Below are 21,961 nucleotides of genomic sequence, written 5' to 3'. Positions count from 1 at the left end.
TATGAATGATGAAAGGAAAGACTAAGATAAGTAATTTATTTAATAATTACATGTAGGAAGCTATTGTTTCCAAGAGAACTAGAGAACTAGCAGAATCGCCAAGGATATTGCTGAACTGGAAGGAGTCTTTAACTTTTTATTATGCAGAAAATAGTACAAAAATAAATTCCAAATGGAAATAAACTATCCCAACACTTGCAGTTTGAATCCAGAAAGTTCCACCACTGCATGCTAAATGTAAGTTCCCAAAAGGCAGGAGGGGATGTTTATTTAAGCCAATGATAAGGTTAGTTTGCCACTGTCACTGATGGATGAAGAGCATTTTCCCCCTTCACAGACATTTCTGGGTTCTGAAATAGTTCCAAAATTCATTTCACCCTCTAATTTGATTTCATGGAGACAAGTAAACAGAGATGGGACAGAGAAAGAAAACACAGTGGAGGCAAGAGTGTTTGGGGAGAGAGGAGAGAAGGGGAGATAAGGAAGAGGACAGCTGACAATCTGCCTTTTAAGGCATAGATGCTCTGGAGCACTGAAGGGTGGGATAAGTGGTTGCTATGGCAACGCATATTCCAAATACACACAGAGAGGAGGCATACAGTGACTCTATTGGGTGTTGAATTTCAGCAAAGGGGGAAAAACAGTTCCCTTTTATTGCTACCTCATCTTCCTTATCCTCCCAAATATTGGCTTTAACTAGGTCATATTTTCTTACGAGAGCAGAAGCTGTGCTATCCCTTTTCACAATGGCTTAACTCCCCCCAAAGAATATTGTTCAAAAATGAAAACTCAGAGATACATTCCCATGCTCTGCTGTAGCGGAAGGGGTGGGGGCATGGAATTTGAACAGTTCCGTGACTCTGGCCCTCTAACAGTAGAAATGTGTCTCACAAGGGAGATCATAGCTCAATACTTGCTGAGGGGCAGAAGAAGAAAAGGAGGCAGGGGAGAACTGGAGAAATTTTTTCCCCATCTTTAATTTTCTAAGGTCAATCTCTACTTCAGAAGGTGGAAAAAAAGAAATTGTAACAAAGCATGCCACTGAATCCTGCCAACAGGGTGTTACATGCAGAATTTTATTATGATTTTATCTCCTATATATTATTATAAATATTGCATTTTGTTTTTAATCTCTATTTCTTGGGGAGTTTTATTGCTTTAAAATGGTTTGTTTTATTTTGTGTCTGTTTCAAGACTGGTACATCACCAGGGAGTCATGGTTTTACAACAACCTATTCAGGCAAACAGCAGACAAAACAATTGGGCTTAATTTAGACAAATTTCCAAACATTTAAGGGTTTTTTTTTTTTGTTTTAGTAGAAGATAATTAAAGGCCAATGTCAGTATATACAAAATAGATTTTAATTTGAACTAATCTTTTGGTTTAGTTTGGAATAAATTTGATGCAGAAATATCATTACTTCAATGTAATGTTTAAATCCCATTAAAATAAAACTGGACAGAAAAAAACAGTGTCTTCTCATCCAGGATTTATAATGCTAAGTGGAAGGTAGACTTTTACTAAGCTATAAACAGGCTTAAGATCTGCCCCTTTTATACACTTTCCCTCTACAGGAGAAAAAATAGATTTCACAGTGGCATCCCAGGATCCAAAACTTTCACCAAATTACAGAAATAAGGTTGCAAGAAGCAGAATACAAAATCTCTGCTTCTCACATACATATCCCACATACAAAATGGTACAATGCTGTTTTGAGGCTTGCTCCACTCTCCCTCATGACTCTCCTGATGTAAATCTCTCTGGGATTGCACCAGGGGTGGGATTCAAATTTTTTAACAACCGGTTCTGTGGGTGTGGCTTAGTTGGTGGGCATGGCTTGGAGGTCACATGACTGGGTGGGCGTGACTTGGTGGTCATGTTATTGGCTGGGTGTGGCCAACTCAATTTCACTCACATCAAGGCACGCATCTCCTTGCCTGGCCTCAGGTGACTGTGGGGTTGCTGCAAGAGTCGTAAGTGTGAAAAATGGTCATAAGTCCCTTTTTCAGTGCCATTGTAACTTTGAATGGTCACTCCACACAAGCAAAGTACCAGCAAAGGAGAAAAAAAAAACTCCAGAGAAGTTCCAGAGACAGGAAGTCTAGTCCTACCAAGAACTAGAGGGTTAATGGAGAGGCAGTTTCTGTAAGCAACACCAGAATGTTTCCTTCCTGCCTTCCTTACAGGATTAGGCCAGTAATTTCTTCTAACAACCGGTTCTCTGAACTGCTTAGAATGTTAACAACCAGTTCTAGCAAATAGGTACGAACTGGTAGAATCCCACCCCTGGATTGCACTTGCAACCAAGTGCTCTGTAGATTTGTACAACTTCACTTCCCAATTAGTATATCTAGTACTTTAGTATTTTTTGGTTATGCTGTTTGGAAATTATGGGAGTTAGCATTTATTCTAGAAGTATGTAACATTGGTAAATGTGGAAAGAGCCTCACAGAGGTTAGTTTGAGGCCTCTCTCTTTTTTTCTTCCTTTAGGACCTTAAGGCAGTAACTGGACCTTCTCTATATTTCAACTATAAGAAGAGGACATTCTCGGCATTTGCAGTCCTATAGGAGAGCAGGAGAAGACAAAGTTGCAAATGAGAGAGGAGGATATGTCAGTCCAGATCAGTCTGCTGCAGCATGAAGTGGGTGAATAGCAGCATGGGAAAACTGGGTATAGAAGTTAGATGTATAGGCAGCCAAAGGCTGAGCGTAGAGTTGGCTCCAAACTGGCACCTCCAGAAATGACAATAACCAACTTGCACATAGAAGCAAAAAATTGCCCACACAGCTGAGGATACTAGGTTTCCTGCTGCAATCCAGTACATGAACAACCATATTTAACTAAAATACTAACATGGCAGCCATAAACGGAGCCAGTCAATCTAAGGCACCTAAATGTGCCTAAAGCATTGGTATAACTCTGGATAAGCAGTTTCCCTTACAATCCACTGCTGAAAGAATAGCCAAATAGAGGCCTAACTAAGCCTTTTACTTTACACAAGTGAAGGCAATTCCATTCTATCTGTAGAGTGGAAGAGAAAGGAATGTTTGATAAGAATCCTTAGAATTTGATATATGGCACATATAGCAAGAGATGAAAGGGTAATAATTACAAGTAGGAATAATTACTTATCATATATTTGTTTAAGTAAAAGTTATTTTTTGCATAAGAAGTCTTCCTTCATATAGAGGGGAGAAAAACAATTTTCTTGTCCACAATATTCACCCTTTCCCCAAAATAATCTATTACTGAATGGCTGTGCAGCCCCACACTGCACATTTCTGAGCAAATACATATACAATACAGTCTTGATGTTGAATGAAAACATGTGCACAATATAGTGTTCATGACTACAGAATCAAGGAAACGGAATTGTTGCCTCTGACAAAGAATAAAATGGTGAACTTTCTATTCAGTTTATTGAAATTGTCACTCTCTTGTTCCATATACATACCAGCATTGGAAAAGCAAGTTTTCATTCCTAACCTGAACTTTCTCTACTTCGTTTGGCTGTTACACATAGTAGCACTTACCTGCTTCCCTTCTCTCCCGCTTCTTTACCCTTTTCACCTGTGCCAAGACTGTAACCAGAAATCATTTTTATTCCCATGGGCAAGTCTTGAAAGAAACATGTTTCCTTTGATAGACTTTTCTATGAGTCTATTAGCTTGAATTCCTCTTGTAATTGACACCTTTCCATTTGGTGGATCTACAGAAGAAACAATAGCAAAAAGAAAAGACCCCCCCCCCTTTTTTTTGGCAATTGAATTAGAACGTAAACTGACAGCACTCTTGTCAAAGGTCCACCATTTATTGAGAAATCCAGTCATGGAAGGCCACAACCAGATAAATTGGAGTAGTTGTGTGAAAGTAAGCACAGCAGAGAGACCATATAGTACTGCCTATATTAGGAAATGCTGGAACATGCTACCTTTGACACAGGAACAAGATAGGGGAAATTGCTTTCAGAATTGACTGGAGACAAGTATAAAAACATGGATTTCTATCTCCAAAAAAATAGTCAGCATGCTCTTCTCCACCATGACACACAGGACATATGGATAAGGCCGAATGCACTTGTAAGTACTCAGTTCTTTATTGAATTTCACTTTGCTCTCATTGTCCTTAGTATTTCTATAGCAAGAAAATTCACACATTAATAATGCATAGGGCCAGTTTTAAATATATTGCTTGTTATAGGCATTAAGTTTCTTTCGTGCCTCTATTATTAGAATGGGAAAACAGGGCATTGATAATTTACTTCCATTCATTATTTTTAGTATGTCTGCCATTAGTTTATCTGTTATTTTAGAGAGTACATTGGTTGTTTTGTTGATTTTTTATATTCATGATAGCTTCATTTGGTAGATTTTTTATATTCATATCAGAAACATCCTTTCCAGTCTTTGGACAGTTCCAAATATAACGATTTCTGTGTTTCTATGCATGTGTTTTATTAATTTTCTAAATGGATTTATTAAAAAAAAAATACTGCTTGGAGTACAATTAGCCAGATAACATTGCTATAGGACAGTGCTTGGCAATGTAATACAACAGCATTAGTTAAATAAAGGAGCTTTGCTTTAATGAAAAATATAAATAGAGATTTTTGTTCATATAATTGTATCTCTCCGGAGATAGTTATCCTATTTTTCCAGGTGGGGAATCAGAGAGTTGGAAGGAACCTGGGAGATCGTCTGCTTTAGTGAACATTATTCAGTGCATAATCTGAAACAGATCTTACAGCTGTTAACATCCCCTGTGCATGGCTATCCAACCGATGTTTAAATGCCTTAACAAAGGAAAGGCCATCATTTCCCAACATAGTCTATTGCATTATTTAAGAGCTCATGCCACTGGAAAGTTTTTTCTTTTATAATGTATTTAGCTAACAAAGTCTTTCTTATAAATATTCCTTAGTTCTTTTTCTCCATCTGGCCAAATAAAGAAAGGTTTTATTCTTCTTTCCCCCCACCCCCACCCCACCCCGGTGCAATACTCTGTCTTTTGAAGAATGATCTTCCCTTAATTTTTCCTGATTTAATGGCCACAGTTCAAAGGACTCACCCGCTGGACTTTTCTACACTCTGTTGTCTGGGAAAATTGAGAAAATTCCTTTTTCTAAAAATGATGTAGTGGGAACTAGGGCTGGACCTAATATTCAAATATACAAGCATACAGTATTTGGCTACTGTTATGTCCCTGGAACTTAAAGAAGTTCCCATCCAGGTCCGTCCGCGCCGCGGGGGCGGTTGCCCTCCCTCTCATTGGCTGGTTCTCCCCAGCAGCCAGCTATAAAAGCAGGCTGCGGGGTCCGACCAGTTGCTGATCGCTGCGAGCCAGTTCCAGGCTTGGCAAGCACGTTCAGTCCTTTATTATCCTAATAAAGTATTGTTGCACCCATGCCCTGGTTCAGCCTCTCATTACCCGAACTTAACACTGGCGACGAGGATGGGATGGCTACCAGAGGCAAAATGCAACCGCTGAATCACTAGCCGCTGATCCACAGCCAGAGAGAGCGGTCAGCAGGCAACGAGAGCGAACGCTGATCCGCAGCCAGAGAGAGCGGTCAGCAAACAGTGAGAGTGAGAAGCGTCTGTAGCCGCTAGCTACAGGGAAAGCGTAGCGCTGCGAGCCGCAGCCGCTCGTTTCCTTAGGCGCGAAATTCAAACGGCTGTCATTTGAATTTCCGCCCAAGAGTACAGCACGGTGCTGTATTGCGAAGTCACTGACGCCCACGCAGGCGCGAATTTCAAAACGCTGCCAACGGCCGTTGCAGCCTAACCTCGTGTTAATCCAGAGAGAGGGAGAGAGTTGTGAAAACCTCCCCTGAGCTGAAATCACTTGCCTGCCATAGGCACAAAAAACCTTCCCGCTGCTGCCCCAGAGAGATTTTCTCAACAGATTATCCAACGAGATTCTCATCATGAACTCCAACCCAGCCTTCCCATCGTTCAAGCTGGATGAGGAGAAGTGGGAGTCATACAAGAATCGCTTTAACCATTACATCGACGCCATTGGGCTGGCTGATGCAGGGGAGCACCGAAAAAAATCATATTTCCTGATCTACTGCGGAGCTATCGTCTTTGATACTGCCACAGCACTCGTGGCTCCACGTGAGTTAAAAAAATGTCCCCTGGACAGAACTGTTAGAAATCCTTACTAACCACTATTTTCCTAGACCCTCACAGATTGCCAGGTGGTTCACCTTCCGTATGAGGAAACAATCAGACAAAGAAACTATCAACCAGTACATGGCTGCCCTCAGAACTGCAGCACTCCATTGTGGGTTTGGGACCTACCTGGAGGACATGCTCCTCGATCAGCTAGTCTGTGGGGTCAAAGATCTTCACCTTCAAAGGCGCCTACTCGCCAAGAAGGACCTCAACCTCGCTCAAGCCGTCGAGGAAGCCCTGGCAGCGGAGCTGGCAGCACACTCAGCCACCGAGATCCAAGGTCCTGTCTCCAAACAAATTGCAGTTTCCGTCCACTCTGAAGAGGTGGTCATCGAGGAGGACCCCAGTGATGCGGCCGACATCCACCGCCTAGCCCACACCAGACAACCGCAGGTAGGAGCCAAGCGAGAAAGCATCAGTCCATCCAAGAACATCACCCTGTGCCTATCCTGTGGTGGATCTCACCTGAGGACCACCTGCAAATTCAAGGGAGCCACCTGCAACAATTGTCACAAAAAGGGGCACATTGCCAGAGTCTGTCAAGCCACTCACAACTCGGCACAAAGGGTCCCTTCCTTTTCACATTCCGGACCCCAAAGGCAAGTATTGAACTGTCGCACCCGCCACCGTGCTAAGCACGCTTGCCATACCATTAGTAAAATCTCTCTCTCTGTTTTATTAGAAGGTAAACCTTGCCGTATGGAGGTTGACACGGGGTCAGCGCTCTCAATTATCTCTTGGAGCACCCTCAAGAAGCTACAGCCCAGTCTATCCAGAAACCGGCTCCAGAAGTGCCAGCTTAGCCTGAAGGACTACCAGGGGAAGATCATTCCTGTAATTGGCAGAGGCAAGTTTCTTGTTAATTTTAAAACTTTCAAAGGCCACCTACCTCTAGTGGTAGTTAGCGGCAACCTCCCTACACTTTTGGGACTCGATTGGTTCCCCCACCTCGGCCTAGGGTTAACAGGAGTCCATGCGGTCTCAACCTCTGACACTGACTCCCTATTCGCTGACTACTCAGACGTATTCAGCAATGAGCTGGTGTTATAACGGTACCCCTATCTCATTCTCAGTCGACCCCCAAGCAGTTCCAATCCGGTTGAAACCTCGTAGAGTTCCATTCGCTATTCGGCCTAAATTAGATGCGGAACTGGATAAATTATTAAAACAAGGGGTCATTGAGCCAACAGATTTCGCCAAATGGGAGACGCCCATTGTCACACCCCTCAAAAAAGATGGTAGCCTGAGAATTTGCTTGGACTACAAAACCACAATTAATAAGTTTTTACAAGTTAGCGCTTTCCCAGTGCCCGTCATTCAGCATTTATTACACACTTTTGAACCTGGCAGCATTTTTGCCAAATTGGACATGTCTCAAGCGTATCAACAGTTCCCTGTTGACAACCAAACAGCGGAACTCCAGACCATTGTCACCCACAGGGGTGCTTTCCGGTGCAAGCGTCTCCAATTTGGCGTAAGTGTTGCCCCAGGCATTTTTCAATCCCTCATGGAGCGGATTTTGCAGGGCCTCCCTGGTGTAGTACCCTACTTCGACGACATCTTAGTCTCGGCCAGGGACAGACCCCAACTCTTCCAGAGAGTTCGAGCAGTGTTAGAGAGGTTCAGACAGCATGGCCTCAAATTAAAAAAAGAAAAATGTGCCATTGCCACTAGACAGGTGGACTTTCTGGGTTATAAAATTGACGCCTCAGGCATTCACCCCCTGGAGTCCAAGGTTAAGGCAATTCACGAGGCACCCACTCCAACCTCCAAAGCGGAACTGCAGGCCTTCTTGGGGCTATTGAATTTTTACGCATCTTTCCTGCCCCATAAAGCATCTGTGGCGGAACCCCTGCACAGACTTTTGGATAAAAAATCGCCTTGGCATTGGGGACACAAGGAAGACTCCGCTTTTTTGCGCAGTCAAATCACTACTCACGTCGGAAGCGGTCCTTATTCAGTTTGACCCCAACCTTCCATTAGTACTAGCAGCGGACGTATCCCCTTTTGGAATTGGGGCAGTGTTAAGCCACAGGCTCCCCAATGGCTCCGAGGCTCCCATCGCATTTTTTTCCAGGACGCTCTCTGCAACAGAGCGCAATTACAGCCAAATCGATAAGGAAGCTTTAGCAGCTGTCGCAGCAGTGAAGAAATTTCATGAATTTCTTTTTGGCCACTTTTTCGAGCTGGTCACGGATCATAAGCCTCTCCTAGGTCTACTAGCAGGTGACAAACAGACCCCTCAAGTCCTGTCTCCTAGAATGACGAGGTGGACTCTTTTCCTAGCAGCATACTCGTATAGACTCATACACCGTCCAGGTAAAACATTGTCCCACGCAGACGCCCTCAGCCGCTGCCCCCTGCCTGCTCCAGCTGAGGATCCTGCCCCGGTCCATGCTATCTTTGAGGTCACCCAACTGGACCTCCCCATCACTGCCCTTGACATTGCCGCCAAGTCCAAGGCAGACAAAACGGTCGCCCAGGTACTGGACTGGGTAAGGAGGGGGTGGCCGGGCAGTGATATTGAAACCAAATTCACGCCTTTTAAGACCCGCCTACAGGAGTTATCCAGTTTGCAGGGCTGTTTGCTGTGGGGCACACGAGTGGTCATCCCGACCTCACTGCGTACCCGAGTTTTGGAGGCGTTGCATGAGGGCCACCCTGGCATCGTCAGGATGAAGGCATTAGCACGCAGCTACGTATGGTGGCCTGGCCTCGACGATGACATCATCAGATGGGTAAGTTCCTGCCATCCCTGCCAGGAATCCCATCCATCTCCTCCAATTGCCACCCCCACTAAGTGGGAAAGCGCCAGCGCACCTTGGTCCAGGATTCACATCGACCTAGTGGGCCCGATGCACGGCAAAATGTTCCTGGTGGTCGTGGACTCTTACTCTAAATGGATTGACGTGGCACAACTATCCACAACCACCACGCAAGCGGTTACCAAGGTATTGACTCGCCTGTTCATAACACACGGGCTACCAGACTCTATTGTTTCCGACAATGGCCCCCAGTTCGCATCGGCCGAGTTCAGTCGCTTCGCTGCCAACCTGGGCATCTACCACATCTTCACGGCTCCCTTTCATCCTGCCAGTAACGGATTGGCAGAAAGAGCCGTTAGGACCACTAAAGAAGCTCTAGCTAGGTTCAGCAAGGAAGACTGGCACCACAGACTCTCCCGTTTCTTGCTGAGCCAGCACTCAACCCCGTGCACAGTCACTAATAAGTCCCCGGCTGAACTCCTGATGGGTAGACGCCTGCGGACTGTATTGGACAGGCTTCACCCACATTACTGCCCTGACTCTCCCCTCGCTTCCACATCGGGGGTTAGGCATTTTGTCTTACAGGAAACCGTGTTCGCGAGGAACTTCGCTGGAGACCCTCTGTGGATCCCGGGCGAGATCGTGGCCATCACCGGACCCAGGTCGTATCGAGTCAGACTGGAGGATGGTCGAATCTGGAGAAGGCACCTGGACCAGCTGCGGAAGCGCCAAGGCACTATCGTTAGCAGTGACGCAGGGTTGCAGACCAGTGCGAGGCTACAGCATCAACCCCACATCAGCACCAATTCCGGTGACCTGTTTACACCTGCAGCCGAGCTGGGGAGCCCGAACACGAACCGGGACCAGCAGACGGCTGACCAGTCCGAACCAGTCAACGGGAGCACATCCCCAATGACCAGCCCTACGAGTCCCGAACCAGCACTGACCGAGGAACGCGTTCGTGACACCCCACCGGTCCGGCCTTCCTCTGCAGACTCTCAACTTCCAGACAACTCACCAGAGTTGCGCCGTTCCGGGCGCCAGCATAAGCCTCCCACGTACCTTAAAGACTATGCGTGTTCGCATCTGGGGGGAAGGGGTGTTATGTCCCTGGAACTTAAAGAAGTTCCCACCCAGGTCCGTCCGGGCCGCGGGGGCGGTTGCCCTCCCTCTCATTGGCTGGTTCTCCCCAGCAGCCAGCTATAAAAGCAGGCTGCAGGGTCCGACCAGTTGCTGATCGCTGCGAGCCAGTTCCAGGCTTGGCAAGCACGTTCAGTCCTTTATTATCCTAATAAAGTATTGTTGCACCCATGCCCTGGTTCAGCCTCTCATTACCCGAACTTAACAGCTACCGTGTTTCTCCAACAATACGGCCTCCACCAATAGGAAGGCCCAGCATGATTTCTAGGCATGAAGTGAAATTAAGCCCCGCCCCCAAAATTTAGGCCTATTTAAACCATGCGTTTCCCCTCCATTTCTCACATCATTCGTTAGAACTACACGAGGTGAAGAGAAATGGGGGGGGAAGGGCAGGGGGATGGGGAGAAAACTTGCCTTTGGAGTGCCCTGCAGGTAGCCTAGGCTAGAATACCCTGATAGCCGATAGAAGCTCCCTGAAGGCAGAGTGCCCAGCTGCTTCGGGGCGTGGCATGGCTACCCATGTTCCCTCGCTTTTAGGCAGTCTTTTTCAGGTGATAGAAGCTCTCCAAATGCAGTCACCAGCCACTTCAATCGGCCGGTAGAAGCGGCCTCAGGGCGAACACACACACACACTCCCCTCACCGCGAGGCCACTTCTATCGGCAGATGAAAGCTCCCTTGAAGGCAGAGTCCCCAGCCGCTTCAGGGTGTGGCATGGCTACCCATGTTCCCTCGCCTTTAGGCAGTCTCTTTCGGGCGATGGAACCTCCCCAAATGCAGTCACCAGCCACTTCGATCAGCTGATAGAAGCGGCCTCGCGGCGAGGGGAGTGTGTGTGTGTGTGCACGCGCTCACCCCGAGGTTGTTTCTAACGGCCGATCAAAGTGGCTGGTGATTGCACTTGGGGAGCTTCCATCGCCTGAAAGAGACTGCCTAATGGCGAGGGGACACAGGCAGCCATGCCTCGCTCTGAAGCAGCTGGGGACTCTGCCTTCAAGAGAGCTTTCGTCTGCCGATAGAAGTGGCCTCGCGGCGAAGGGAGTGTGCGTGTGCGCTTGCCCGAGGCCACTTCTACCAGCTGATCGAAGTGGCTGGTGACTGCATTTGGGGAGGTTCCATCGCCCGAAAGAGACTGCCTAAAGGCGAGGGAACATGGGTAGCCATGCCACACCCTGAAGCGGCTGGGGACTCTGCCTTCAAGGGAGCTTTCATCTGCCGATAGAAGTGGCCTCGCGGTGGGGACTCTGGGGACTCTGCCTTCAGGGAGCTTCTATCGGCTATCAGGGTATTCTAGCCTAGGCTACCTGCAGGGCACTCCAAAGGCAAGTTTTCTCCCCATCCCCCTGCCCTTCCCCCCCATTTCTCTTCACCTCGTGTAGTTCTAACGAATGATGTGAGAAATGGAGGGGAAACGCATGGTTTAAATAGGCCTAAATTTTGGGGGCGGGGCTTAATTTCACTTCATGCCTAGAAATCATGCTGGGCCTTCCTATTGGTGGAGGCCGTATTGTTGGAGAAACACGGTAGCTGTTAAGTTCGGGTAATGAGAGGCTGAACCAGGGCATGGGTGCAACAATACGTTATTAGGATAATAAAGGACTGAACGTGCTTGCCAAGCCTGGAACTGGCTCGCAGCGATCAGCAACTGTGTGCTCGCCCTGAGGCTGCTTCTACTGGCCGATTGAAGTGGCTGGTGACTGTATTTGGGGAGCTTCCATCGCCCGAAAGAGACTGCCTAAAGGCGAGGGGACATGGGCAGCCACGCCAGGCCCTGAAGCAGCTGGGGACTCTGCCTTCGGGGAGCTTTCGTCGGCCAATAGAAGCAGCCTCGCAGCGAGGTACGTGCGTATGGGCTGCTCGAGGTGGGGGAGAAAATTAAGTCACCCCTGAAAAGACGGCCTAGCCGTTTTTTCAGGGGTCAAAAAAAAAAATAAGGCCCAGCCTTATTTTGTGAGAAACACGGTATTTAAAACCTGAATTTTACTTTATCATAGACATTCACAGTTTGATAGTATTTTAAAATGGAAAGTGCAATATAAATCAAGGTACCAGATTACTGATACTTTTTTGCAGGTATGTCAGCAGTATAAGCTAGAGTAGACTAAAAACCAGTGTGATATACAATAATGCAGGCCCTCTTTTGTTATAATAGCTATAGTAACAGAGTCTTGTAATTATAAATGTTCTCTCCTTCTACCTCATTTTATGTTTCTATGAACTAGGAAGGAACTTAAGATGTTTACTCAAATTAGTTTCTGGGAAGTGAGACTCAAATCCCACTTATCTGACATTGATTTAGTAATGGCTCTTTCTCCTGTTATTCAAGGCCATTCCCTATTCCCTTTACAAGAGATAATATTTTCCACCATTGAGGCTAAATATTTAAAGCACTTTTTAATGCTGTGTTTATTTTCTTGTTTTCTAAATGTCCAAGTCTGGAAATGCAGAGTCTAGCACAATAGGAGCACTGGAAGTCCACTACTACAATAATTGAGGGTGTTCTTCAGTTTTTAACAGTGTCTGCCTTTAAAACTGGTGTAGATATAACATGGCACACAGTTACGGGGCTGGTTAGCACACACTGAAGATCCCACCTTTTAATTAATTTTAATGATGAATTTTAACTAGTCTTCCTGCTATTTTAAATTTTTATATTCAATTTTTATGTTTCTAACATTTTATTTATATACCACCCAGGATTCTTCTGCGGAGATGATGTGCAGTTATTAAATTTGATAAATAAATAAATACAAATTTCTTCAACAGTTGCTATGAAAAACTTTGGCAAAATTATGTTAACTCATCAGGCATCTTACCCTTTTTGAATTTTAATTGAGTGTAAATAGTATAGTATTGATTTTTAACTTTAATTTATATTTTTCTAGTAGTGAAACATATTTTTCATCAATGTCTTCATTCTATAAGATCATTAGAACTGCATTTAACTCTATATGGTCAAATGTTTTTTTTTTCATAGTCAACAAAAACGAGCAGAGGGACATATTCTTATGTTCATTCCATGAGTTGGTTAATCATAAATAAGTGATTGATGCTTGAATAGCCTTTGTGAAATCAGATTTTCCAAAATTGATGTTCCTTAAAATGTTTATCTATTCTGTTGACTATCCCATATATGAATAGTCTGTAAACTTTAGAAGGTAGGCAGTAGTTTTAAGCTTTTGGGTCTCCTGTTTTTATGAGTAAGATCGCTTTGAAGTTTTCCATTGTTTAGGAATATGTTCCTGCATCAAACAATCATTGGTGAGCTTGATAAGTAGCTTTGCTAGTGTTTCTATATTTGCTTTGTAAAGTTCTCAGGTATTTGCATCTGGTCCTCCACCACTAGTCTTATTATATGAAGTACATCAGTTTCAATTGTTGCTGAATATGCCTCTGGATGATAATATTTTGAGAAAGCTACTTTAAAACAAAGGAATTAGTACATAAGCGCTGACATTGTTTTTCAGTCTCTCTTGGTTCAGCTGTTTATAGTGGTATAATCATCTTTCTTCAAGAGCCTTTTCTTCTGTTTCATTTCATTCTGGCACTTTTAGAATAGAATAGAGTTGAATTAGAATAGAATAGAATGGAATGGAATAGAATAGAATAGAATAGAATAGAATAGAATAGAATAGAATAGAATAGAATAGAATAGAATAGAATTCTTTATTGGCCAAGTGTCACTGGACACACAAAGAATTTGTCTTTGGTGCATATGCTCTCACTGTATATATAAAAAAAAGACGCATAAGTCAAGAATCATAAGGTACAACACTTAATGATAGTTATAGGATACAAATAAGCAATCAAATCATACTAAGAAACGATCAATATAAATTGTGAGGATACAGCAACAAAGTTACAGGCATACAGTCATAAGTGGGAGGAGATGGGATAGGAACGATGAGAAGATTAGTAGTAATAGTAAATAGTTTGACAGTGTTGATGGAATTATTTGATTAGCAGAGTGATGGCATTTAGGGGAAAAAAAATGTTCTTGTGACTAGTTGTTCTGGTGTGCAGTGTTCTATAGCGTCATTTTCAGGGTAAGAGTTGAAACAATTTATGTCCAGGATGTGAGGGTCTGTAAATATTTTCATAACCCCCTTTTTGACTCGTGCAGTATACAGGTTCTCGATTGAAGACAGGTTGGTAGTAGGAGCCATCTCCTCCTGAAAGGGCGTGCTGAGGAATTTGAGGAATTTGCAGATTTTCTGGGGGGAAAAAATCACTCAACTTCATTCCCAGTTAGATGGCAGCATGGTTGCTGGTCTGGTGGAAGCTCCTGAGGCAGGTTCTTGCCCTATTATCTGGGAATGGTTTGACCCTGTTGGTTCCTGAGGAAGTGGACATGATCCTAGGGAGTATGCGCTCAAGCACCTGTGTTTTAGACCCATGTCCCTTCTGGCTTGTGAAAGCTCCCCAGGAGATGACAGGTAGGTAGACTCTGGTGGTGATTAATGCTTCCCTACAGGAGGGGACAGTGCCCCAGCACTTTAAGGAGGCTATGGTCTACTCTCTTCTTAAGAAGCCATAACTTGGCTCCATCCAGTTGGATAATTTCCAACCTGTCTCCAATCTTCCCTTTTGGGGGAAGGTTGTGGAGAAGATGGTCACGCAGCAGCTCCAGAGGTTTCTGGGTGAAACAGATTATCTTGACCCCTACCAGTCAGGATTCAGGCCTGGATTTGGGACAGAAATGGCATTTGTTGTACTTTTGGATGATCTCTGGTGGGACCGGGATGGGGGTAGTGCATCCATCCTTGCTCTACTTTATCTCTCTGTAGCTTTTGATACCATTGACCATGGGATTCTCCTGGGATGGCTTCAGGGGATGGGAGTGGGAAGCCTTGTGCTGTCTTAGTTCCCTTCCTTCCTCTGCGGCCACTCTCAGTCAGTGTTGATAGGAGGGGAGAGATCCGGCCCTCACCCACTGCTTTATGGTGTTCCACAGGGCTTGGTACTCTCTCCGCTCCTGTTCAATATTTATATGAAGCCGCTGGGTGAGATCATCCATCACCATGGACTGAAGTTTCACCAATATGCTGATGATACCCAGCTGTATGTCTCGGCCTGTGGTGAGTTAAGTGTTGCTATGTCCTCCCTCTCACAGTGCCTGGAGACTGTTAGGGGCTGAATGGGGAGCAATAGGTTGAAACTAAACTCTTGCAAGACTGAGTGGTTCTGGGTTTGGGGTTCATTGGCTCAGGGAGAATTGCCAGCTTTGGTCTTGGATGTGGTGGCACTACCCCAAACAGACCCTGTGTGTAATCTAGGGGTTTTCCTGGATGCACAACTCCTGTTCGAAGAGTCGTGACCAGGAGGGCTTTTGCACAACTGCGGGTTGTACACCAGTTACGCCCATTCTTGGACCAACGGTCTGTACTCACAGTCACTCATGCCCTGGTCACTTCCATCTTGATTATTGCAACATGCTCTACATAGGGCTGCCCTTGAAGAGTATCCAGAAGCTCCAGTTGGTGCAAAATGCAGTGGCCTGCATGGTTTGTGCAGACCCCGGGGTGCACATGTGTCACCTCTCCTGCAGGAGCCGCATTTGCTTCCAGGTGCAATTCAAGGTGCTGGTTGTCACCTCTAAAGCCCTTCATGGCTTGGGACCGGGTTATCTGAAGGAACATCTCTTGCCGGTGACATCTACCTGATCCATTAGAGCGGAGAGGTAAGGAATGTTGCAGGTCCCATCTCTGAGGGAGATACACCTGGTGGGACCAGAAGAAGGACCTTCTCTGTGGTGGCTCCCTCTCTCTGGAATATCATTCCCCCAGAGATTACAATGGCCCCCACTCTAGCACTCTTTCGGAAGACACTGAAGACCTGGTTTTGCCAGTGGACCTGGGGATCCCAGAGTGGGATGGAATCCATCAAATGGCTAGTGTGATCTGCTGTCATCAGGGCAGGGGATGGGAGTTGGGGGATGATTTTTTCCCCCAGATTTTGTTCTATTGTACTTTATTAATTTATTTGATTCTTTTTGTTAGTTTTTATTGTTTTTTGTTTTTTTTAAAATATGGTTTTACATTGTATAAGCTGCCTCGAGTCAACATGGGCGAATGGGCGGCAATATAAATTAAATAAATCAATAAATGGTTTTTTCTGCCATTCTAATTATCCTCTGAAGTCTGTATCTGTCTTGTTTGGTTGCAGAACCAAACCAGACAGTTATAGAGATGCAGATGACAGATTCAATAATTCCTCTGTAGAACTGTATCAAGCAGCTCCTTGGGCAGTTTGAGCTTTCTGAGTTGGCATAGAAAGAACATTCTTTATTGTGCTTTTCTGATGTTTTTGATGTTAGGTGTCCATTTTAGGTCTTGAGATATGATAGAACCTAGAAATCTGAAGGTCTCTACTGTTGATACTGTGTTGTCTAATATTGTAAAAGGTGGTAGTATGGGAGGATTTCTCCTAAAGTCTACCTAAAGTCTACAGTTTTGAGTGTATTCAGTTCCAGATTGTTCTGGTCGCACCACGAGACTAGTTGTTCAACTTCCTGTCTGTATGCGGATTCACTGTTGTCTCAAATGAGGCCAATCACTGTTGTATTATGTTTCTTCTTGCCTCTGCTGTGTTTACGAGTTTTATTTTTTTATTTTTTTTTATTTATTTATTTATTTTTATTTATTTGATTTGTCAATTGTTTACAAGATAATAAGTATGTGTATACATAGTTATGAATACATGAAATGGGTACATATAAGAAAAAGAAAAGAAAAAGAAAAGAAACAATAGGACAGGGACGGTAGGCACGTTGGTGCGCTTATGCACGCCCCCTAGAGACCTCTTAGGAAAGGGGTGAGGTCAATAGTAGACAGTCTAAGGTTAAAGTTTTTGGGGTTTGGGGAAGAAACTACAGAGTCGGGTAGAGTATTCCAGACATTGATCACTCTGTTGCTGAAGTAGTTGATACTTTCCATAAACTTATTTAATCACCTTATGGCTTGGTTTACAAAAAGTAATCCTGTCAAATATATTTTCCTTTCTGAGTTTCTGTATTTGCTAGAAGTTCTAATGTGCATCACTGAAACTTGAGTTTATTAGATTTTTTTAACTCTTTGTATTTTTGGTGCATTTAGACAAACCAAGACAAGTGTTGAAAAATAGTAGATTATGAAATATTTCTAATGACTTTCTTTTAATATCATGCATAAAACAAAATGTGACAAAATAATTAAAAAATTAAAAAATCATGCAAAATCAATACATACACATTATAGCATGTGTAATCAGATGGAAACAAAAAAACTGAAGCAAATTGATAATGATTTGCTAGGAGATAGAAATAAACATGGACCTAGTTATAAAGGATCTGGATCCATAATAAAAAGTTAGAACCTTTTCCAGTTGTTAAAACAGTGAGAAATACAAATTCTTGGATATATAGAGTAGATGAATGAAGATCAAAAAAAGATGAGATGCTGCTTTTAGACTGTGGAAATTAGGAAGTAGGAATCTCCAAAATGGGAGAGATTATTTTCCCAAAGAAAAAATTAAGAATAAACAAGCTTTAAGAGAAGAAGGGACTAAAATGGGCATATACTGTAAGCATGCAAAGAGAGAAAGGTGAGGAGTGGAGAAAATGTGTATAGCAAAAGAGCAACCAGACTACATACCTATGACAATCGTAAGAGCAGTCAGGCAAATGGTGCCATGGAAGACAAGAAGGACAACGTGTTTGGAATAAGAGCAGTAAGAAAAGTTTTCCCCATCTCCAAAGGAGAGAAAGATGACTTAAAACAAAGCGAAGAAGTTGAAAGGAAAGGCAAAGAGCTTTTCTCCTTGGAGAAGATTATCTAACTTGCATTCCTCTCTCCATATCAAAGTGGATAAGGGCAATTGGGAATATAAAAGAGCAGAAGGCTTAGTTAGCAGCAAGCAGGTCAGCAGGGGGAACAACAGCTAGCCATGTCTGTGAAGGAGTAAAAGGGCCAAACTGATAGGTACTAGGTAGAAGAGAGGAAGCAAAGTCCCAAACCAGGAACATACTGCAGGTAGCTGACAACTGCAAAAACTGAAGAGTTGGTGTTTTTTAGAAGGGGAACAGCTGGTTTGAAATGCCTTGTGATACTGCTTAATCATTTGCATACATATATAATTTTTGTTGATAGTAAAACCATTTCTGTTTACGATAGAGGCATTTTAATTTGTATTGATTTTCCCAGGGATGGTGGAGGGAAATCAATCCATTAGCAAACAGAACAAAAACCCAGCACATTATGATCATGAAGACAAACAGATCAAAATAAAATGTCTGGGTGGGGTAATAATCAAAATATATATATCTTCGTAAAATCATTTGTACCAAACTGTCAAATGTTTCCAGCTGGTTTAAGTAACAGCTTGTGGCAGTGGAAACTAGATTTTTGTTAACGTCAAAGCATTTATTTCTCTTTTCACTGGATCTTTCAGAAACATTTTATCAAACTTACAAGTAATTTCTCAGATAGCAGTCTGGGAAAGGTACTGGTTAAGAGATGCAAGTCTCAGATAATGGACAATAAGAGAACAATAATTAAATCTTCTCAATTTTAGCAACTTTTTAAAAATATAGAATTCAGGTCCCAGAATTCCCAAGCCTACATGAGAATCCACAAGACTCAATAATATTGATAATGACAGTGATAGAACAGTATAATGAAAAACTTGGAGCCACTTCAGAACATGGCTATTGCTAATATGAAGTAGGAGCTGTCCCTCTCTAGAGTATAGGGGGTGGCTGAATAATCTTTGTTCAGAAAGTCTGCCTTTTGATTGTTTGGCATCCTGTAGAATTGTGAAGACATGAACCTGATTATAGTCCTGAATGATTGTCATTTTTATTTGAAGATCCATTTCACAGAAGGAAAATATTTTTTTCTTTTTCTAAATTCTTTTTTCATTTATTTTACTTCAAATTAAAACAGGTTAATTAAAAAGTACTTCCTGCCTTGTCTGGAATTGGATGACATCTATATTTTCTATAGAAGATACAGGTGAAAGTTAATAGAGCATCCTTTGTCACTGTAATGTTTAAAAAGACTAGCAACATATTTTGGGAAATAGATGAAGTAGGCTTGGAATACCATTTGCCTCTTCTCTCAACAATGTTTGTTTTGGAGCTGATCATTCTGAAAGAAATTTCATTTCTGAAATGTGTCCAAGATACAAGTGCTAGATATTAGAAATAGATTAATAGATACAAGCAGAAGAATGGGTTTGAATGGGTTGTTCTTTCTTTTTCTTCCAAATGTCCATGTTTCTAAGTCAGAAATCAAGAAGGAACTTTGCATTCTATGCATTAGGATAGTGTTGTAGAGATAAAACATTTGGGAGGGGGGGGGGGTTGCATTATTTTGCTTGGACGCCCAGAAATGATGTGTCTTTATTTAATCTTCCCTCTGCATTTCCATGATCACTGAATATTCCTAAGAGTGAAACATTTCTGCAACTAGCATCAAGATTAAGTAAATAGGAAAATGGAGGCTATAATAAAAGCTTATCTTAGCAGGAAACATTATGGAGGACTCTTGTTAGTTGTCAGCCCCACACATTTCTGTCAGTTTGTCCTACATAGCTTGACTTTTCCTTTTTCCTTCTTTTCCTTTTCCTTTTGCCTTTGTCCCTTGTTCCACTGCACAGTTTTCATTGCAGCATAGCATTTTATTCTGGTAACAATATCCTCTAGCTTAGAGTATATAAGCTCAACGTTTAAACAAAATCTACTACAACAAAAAATATAATCTTATCAGAGATATTAGGGGAGCAAGCACTGTGTATAGCAAAGAAGAGAAGTAAAATTTGGGATTGTGAGGAAGAGAGGAAAGGGGATGGGAAAGGGGAGAGGAGAGGAGAGAAGAATTTATTTGGCCAAGTATGATTAGACCCACAAAGGAATTTGATGCAGAAACTCCCACTGTACATGCAAAGCAACAGAATCATCATCATCATCCCAGTAAAAGGGAAGAGTAAAGGTAATAATAATAATAATAATAATAATAATAATAATAATAATAATAATAATAATAATAATGCCAAACAACATCAGTAAATATACTTAGACATAAAACAGTACTGGGGGATTAAGTGTTCAACAGAATGAGGGGATGAGGAGGGGGGAACTGCCCCTGAATCTAGTTGTTTTGGCATATAATGCCTCATAGTGACAGCCTTAGGGGAGGAGATGTGAGAGGTTTATAGTTACAGTCTTAGTCCTCCTTCTGACCCACACAATATACAGGTCTTCTATGGAAAGCAGACTGGTTGCAATTGTTCTTTCTGCAGTCTTAACTATCCATTGAAGTCTGCATCTGTCCTGCTTGGTTGCTGTACCAAATAGACACAATACATCACAAAATGTACTTACTCCATTTTATTTTGCATAGGTTAGACCTTTTTTCCAGTGCCGGGTCTAATCTCATATTTTAAAATGAACATACACATGTAGAAGTGGGTTTAGAGGAGAGCTATCACAGTGATACTGAGTCTGAAAACCAAGCCTAATGATGAACGTTTAAAAGAGTTCAACTTGAAATGGCAAATCTAAGGATTTTTGAAAGGTGAACTCTAAACACATCTCTGCCAGATTCACAAAGTCTATAATGGGAGATAATGCTAAAAATAAATGTTTTTTTACTTGAAGTTTTATTCATAATCAAAAAATACAAGTTAAGGAGGATAAGTGGAATCCTTATTCCTCTCTGAGCTTGGAGGTTTGCTTGGATGTTTGTCAAGTAAATCATCAGTGTGGGATTTATTCACTGTTTACATACAGTAGCACACCCTAGCACATGAGTATCAAACTCGACGATGTCACATTATGTACCGTGACCTTTTTTGCCTTTGTGGAGCTGGGGTGGGCATGGCCTACATGTGAGGCATCCAGCCCACAGGCCGCCAGTTTGACACCCCTGTTCTAGTACTTTTGATAGAGCAGTGATTTTCTCCTTGGCAGTTCCTTGATTAGGGTATTACTTTCTGCATCATTGTTTCCCTAGTGTTAATCTGTGGTGATCGGGGTGTTGGCTGCTTGAGATTATGTGTTTAACTTTTTATGTCTTCTTTGAATGGTGTGTAAATTTAGTTTATTTCTATGTGCCTGTGTGATTTGTCTGAACTTCCAGGAATTTCCTAGCACTTTTGGATTTAGCTTGATCTAGATGCCCACAGTGTCCTAGCTGAAACTTCAGTATGGTTGAATCATATCTATATTCTGTGAAATTAAGGAGTTTTCATCTGCTAGATCAGGGGTCCCCAAACTTGGCAACTTTAAGACTTGTGGACTTCAACTCCCAGAATTCTCCAGCCAGAGAGTTGAAGTCCACAAGTCTTAAAGTTGCCAAGTTTGGAGACCTCTGTGCTAGTTGATGTTCATGAATAAGCTTCGTTAGTCTTCTGTCTCTCTGTTTTTCATAGTGACTACTACAGTCTTTACTCTTTATATTGCAGAGTCATAAAACTAAGAAAAATCACAATGCTAATGAAAGAAGAAACTCTGACCATTTCTGAGATACACTCTAATGAGAAATGATAGACTTGTCACTTGACAGAAGGAATTAATTCAAATTCATTGTCTGGATCTTTGGTTTCTAAATTGCTATCACAAATCATTACAAATAGTTCAGTAGTTGCAGAATGATAATTTATATGGCAAATCTAGTTTCCCCCTATTGGCAGGTTGTATGTGAATATATGCAGTCCACACTTTATTTAAGAGAGTGATCAAACATATTTTATTCTGCTGCTTATTTGCTAGGAATTTGCATTTGATGAAGTTTATGTTAGAATAACTTAGCCCACAGCAAGCTATAATTCTTGACTTTTTATTCTTTGGGAACTCTCCCATAAATAGCTATCAGTACTAGAGAAGCTGTTATCCAATCTG

This window comes from Pseudonaja textilis, chromosome 7 (assembly GCF_049901715.1).
Source record: "Pseudonaja textilis isolate UNSWEBS1 chromosome 7, rPseTex1.2, whole genome shotgun sequence".
NCBI lineage: Eukaryota > Metazoa > Chordata > Lepidosauria > Squamata > Elapidae > Pseudonaja > Pseudonaja textilis.
This window is presented reverse-complemented; position numbering follows the sequence as displayed.